Raw genomic sequence first — 5,153 nt, forward strand, 5'->3', positions numbered from 1 at the left:
CCCCGCCTCCCTCCGGGGGGGCCCGAGCCGCCCCCCCCCGGCGGTTGCCCGCCCTCCTCTTCCTCCTCCTCCTCCTCCTCCTCCTTCTTCCCCCCCCGGGCGCCTCCTCCGGCAGCGCCCTCCCCACGCCGCCTTCCCCCGGGGGCTGGACCCCCGCCCGGAGAAGGGGACCCCCTACGGGGGGGGCGAGGGGGGGTCCCCAATCCCCGGGATGGGGGTGAACCCCATCCCCTGGCTGCCATCCCTGTGCAGCGGGTCTTCCTCCCCCCAGGGACTAGAGGAGACCCTGGTGCTGGCACCAGTGATGGCATCGCTGGCCAGAATGGTTGCCAGTACGAGGAGGAGGAGGGTGTCCCTTCCAGGGATGCTCCTCCACCAGTACGGCACTGGGAGCAGCCCCCGCGGCATCAGGACAGCCGGACCCCACTGCGACACCGGTCCCTGGTGCTTGGCGGCTTGGGGACGGTCCGGCCCAGGACGAGGGGTCTGGGGTCAGAGCCCTGGGACGGGGTCTCTGCCACCATCCCTCCCGCTGGCACCGCTGCCGGCGGCGGGAACGCTGCCTCATCCCCGGCAGCAGAGCTGCTGACTTTCCAGAACTCAACCAAGCTTCTCCCACCCTGCCAGCCCCGCCAAGCCCTGGAGGGATCCGGCACCCATCCCGGCTCGCGCCGCCTCTGCGCGGTGTCCGGCTCCGCGCCACAGAGACGTGCCAGTCCCAAACACTGTCCCGCTGCCCCCAGGGCCTGGCTGCCCGGCTCTGCTCCAGCATCCCCTGCCCACCCCGAGCCCCCGCAGGCAGGGAGCAGGCCCACCCAGGACAGCCGCTGACCCACCCAAGTTTGCATCTTGGGGATGCAAAGCAGCCGCGGGCATCCCTGGATCCCCATCCCCGCGTCCCTTCTCCGAGGGATGCCCAGCACGGCACGGCACCACGGGGCCCCTGCTTTAGGCGCTTTCCTCCCAAATTGTGATGAATCTATTTACACTGAAGCTTTACAAATGTGTGTCGGGGACGCATGCATCTCAATAAATGCGCTCTAATTAACAACTGATATTTATTCAGCCCACAGTAAATAAGCTGTCGCGAGCAAACGAAGCGACGCCGCTTTTGAAGAGCGGCTCGACTCTGCCATTTATCCAGCCGACAGCCCCCGAGATGCGGTGACAGAGCACTCGATTCTCCTGCGAGTTGCCTACTGTAGTAATTAAGGGTAATTAAAGCAAGTGGGTATGAAATACAACGAAACTTTAATAATTGCTGTTTGTTGGACAATTATTCACCTCGAGTTACTCTTTGTTTGCGGCCACCCAGCAGCAATGAACCCCATGCATGAGCACGAGTGGGGTTTGTGTGTCTCGTGGGTGGGGGGCCCCACAACCCACCCCGCAGCAGAGCAGGGACGAAGGGCAGCCTCATCCCTTCCTCTCAAGCCAGATCCCTTGCTAACACCAGCACGGCCAGCAGCTCCCAGGGCCCTCAAAACCAGCTGCGAATCACTTTTGGGGGTTGCACCTACCCCTCCTGCTGCGCTTCCCGTGCCTCAGTTTCCCTCATTCGCCAGGGTGCTCCCCTGGGTAGGTTGTCCCCAATCCGGTGACACGAAGGGACCTCGCCGGCCCCAGGAGCACGGGAACGGCTGCGGTGTGGAAACCTCGGCTCCTGCTTCCCCTTGCTGTGCCAGCGCACGGGATCAGTGTCTCCGGCGGGGGGGGAAGAGGCCAGATTCTGCTTCCCCAGCACTCTGCTAAGCAGGGGGAGCAGTTTGTCTCCAGCCCGTGCCGGCATCCCCTGGAGCGACGCCGAGCTGGGGGATGGAAAGCAGGATCCTGCGGCCCCTGCCCACCAACCCGGCACGGAAAAAGCGGAGGCAAGTTACGCTTCCAAGAAACAGCCGCGCCGGCTGCCAAGAAACATAAGTCAGAGCAGAGCCCGGCAATTTTGGGGCTGGAGACATTCTGCCTCCGACCCCGAGCGTCATGCGGCGGCTGCGGCGATTGCGTTACCGCAGGGCTCCCAGCCTCCTGTGCCGAGCTCAGCCCCGGTGCTGCCGGCACGGCCCCCCCAGGACCCCCCAACTACCGGGGGGTGAGGGCTGGGGTAACGCCGGCCGGATCCTGCCAGCTCACAGGCACGCTGGCCCGGGCAGCGCATGGGAGGGAATTCCTGTGGCAAGGATTTCGGCGGTTCAGCATTTATTTCTGCACCGATTTGGGCACAAACTCCCCAATTCCAGCGTTCGCCGGGAAGGAAAGAGCCTCCGGGGATTCTTTCCAGCTTGACGGGGCCCGTTTGTTTCCGCAGCGTTACGACAGCGGTTTTGCCTCTTTTGGAGGAAATACTTCGTTGAAGAGCGAAGGGAGAAGCGGCTGGGGAGCCAAGCGGCAGAGCTCGCCGTCCCCCCACGCCGCCGTGGCCCGCGCAGCCTCAGAGCGCTTTCTCCATCGTTTCCGCCCCCCAAACCAAACATTTTTGGCACGGGGCTTGGGGGGGCAGCTTGGCTCAGATGGAAACCGCAGATGGAAAATGGCTCCAGAGCTCTCCAGCCTGCTCGGACTCACCCAGTTCCCCCCCCCAGTCACTGCCCAGACCCACAGGATTGGGGGCTGGCCCCCCCCCGTCCCCCCCGCGCTGGAGCACGCTGCAAGCCCGCGCCTCTCGCCCGGGCTCCGTTCCCTCACCGCATATGGCGTCTCCATGAGTAATAAAAGCTGCTAATTGCCAACAGATGCCCCAGGAAACCCTGACGCTGCCTCTCGCGGCTGCGTTTGGCTGGGAAGGGAAAAGAAGGGAGCCGGAGCCGGCCCCGGATCCCCCGAAGCGTGGAGCGGGAGGATCCCAGTGCGTGGCGGCTCCCAGCAACTGGAGCGAGAGGACGCGGTTGCTATTATTAGCAAAATTAGCAGCCAGGCCAAGGCAGCGGGCGAGCATCCCCCGGGGAGGGGCCGGTGCCCCCGACCCACGGCATCGCCCCTGGAGAACTGCCCACCCTCCCACCCCACACCTTCCGTGGGGCCGGGGAGCCGTGGCTGAGCCCCACCGCAGACCCTCGCCGGGCTCTACCACCCACCCGCAGCCTCTCCTGCAGTCCTGTGTCCCCCCCCACCTCGGTGGGGGCAGCCGAAGCCCCCACGCTCAGGCCCGGGCCCCCTCCCTGTGCCGTGGCTCTGGCAGCTGTTGCACAACTGGAGTTGGCGCCAGCCCAGCGTCGGCAAATCTGGGGGTAGGAGACGGCTGTGCCGGGCCCGGGACCCCCCGTCTCCCTTTTCTGTTTTGTTTGAGGAGGTTTTAATGTGTGCTGGGGGGAAGAATTTGGCCCCTTCCGTAGCCTCCTCCAAGGGCGGTTGCCCCCTCCCCACTCCCATCGCTGTGCTGCAGCCCCCAGCCCACTTCTTCCCGCGCCCCAAACCCGAGCTGGGCAGCGCTGGGATGAACTGGGTAACGCAATTAGTGCTTCAGCCTTAACTGGACGGCCTGGGGGGCCAGGGAGAGACACCCCCCCCCCAGGGGCCGCATCCTGCCCTGGTGCCCCAGCATAGCTGCATTGGGACTGGGAGCAGCATCTCCTGTCCCGTCCCGTGGGGACCCACACCAGTGGGAACCAGTGAACTTCTGGAGAGACGCTGGGAGACCGAGGGAGCTGGTGGGAAACAGCAAGGCCGGCACTGCCGGGCACAGGCAGAGCGGTAGGAGCAGGGAGGGGATCGCCACGCAGCCCCGGACCTTCCCACACCCATTTTTGGCTCCCACGGGGGTCCTTTCTCCCATGGGCACAGGCATGGCTCATCCCTGGCGAGGGACCCCCCCCAGCGAGGGTGCTGGGTCCCTCCCGGCCGTGCCGGCAACGCTGATTGAGTCGTTTGGAGTGCTGGCAGCTCCACGCGCTCCGGAGGCAGGTTCGGTTAATGACGCTCCCCTTTAGCCTGCCTAATTTCATGCCTCATCTCGCAATCGCGTCTCTGCGGCCCCGGGCCTGTGCTGGCGAGGACTAATTGATGCTGCGGCAGAGGGAAGCGTAGCTGCCCGGGGGCGGTGGGGGCTGGCAGTGCCCCTGACCCCCTGCACCCCAGGGGGTTTGGGGGTCCCTGGGGCTTGAAGGGTGCTGAACACCCCGCACAGCACCGCAGCGCAGACGAGGAGCAAACCAGCACCTTGGAGGCCACTGGTCCAAACTGGACAGCATCCTTAGCCCGGAGGTTTTGGCAGTGGTGGCATCTCCCGGGAGCAGGGGGTCGCTGCCGGCCCCACGGCCCCCACCAGCTTCATCCCTGCAGGAAAGTCACCTGCCTGAAATGGGAGCGCTGGAGGGTGCTGCCAGAGCCCGTCCTCGCCGAAAAGAGCCCTCGGGGAAGCTCTGGCGGCTTCTCCCAGAGAGAAGCAATAGCCATGACCAGGGCACCCTTCCCACCGTCGCATTACGGCACGCCACGGCGGGAGGGTTTCGGTGCCCATGGTCCGGCCAACCGCCTGGGCACCTGATCCACGCCACGGATTAGCACTTCGCACGGCTCTCGTTAGTCGCCCGAGGTGCTGAGAGCTACGATGCGGAGATGTCCTCTCCTCCAGCACTGCCCTGCCCCAAGCTCGACTCCTGCCCCTGCTCTCCCAACCCGGCTCCTGGTCCGGCGCGAGCCCGGCATTCACGGCCACGGCTGCCGGCCCCGCTGCCAGCCCCCCCCCAGCCCCAGCGCCCCATCCCCGGAGTCACCCACGCCGGTGCGGCGGGCAGCGCACCCGCGTTGCAACGCCCAGCGCCGGCTGCGCTGATGCCAGGGTTGCTCCGGCAGCGCGAGGCACCCCACGTTACATGCCTCTGCAGATTGCACGGTAATTGCTTCCGAAGTTACTAATTTGCTCATAGATTAATTACCATGTAATTTACTGCTCTTGGCTCTTGCGATAAGACGCTCATTTGCAAGGCAGAGCGTGGGCGCAGGCTCAGCCCTGGCCAGCAGGATCCTGTGGATCAGGGACACAGACGGAGCAGGGAGGGGGTCGGGGGGGGGGGGGAGCAGACAGCCTGGGGGTCCCCAATGGGTGACAGCCACCCCCCCCCCCGGCCGGACCCCCGACACGAAGCACGAGGCGTCGGCCGCGGCCCCACGGCACCACAGAGAGTGAACTTTTATTTCCAACAACGACAGCACCTGCC

Source organism: Buteo buteo, chromosome 16 (genome assembly GCF_964188355.1).
Source record: "Buteo buteo chromosome 16, bButBut1.hap1.1, whole genome shotgun sequence".
NCBI classification, from domain to species: domain Eukaryota; kingdom Metazoa; phylum Chordata; class Aves; order Accipitriformes; family Accipitridae; genus Buteo; species Buteo buteo.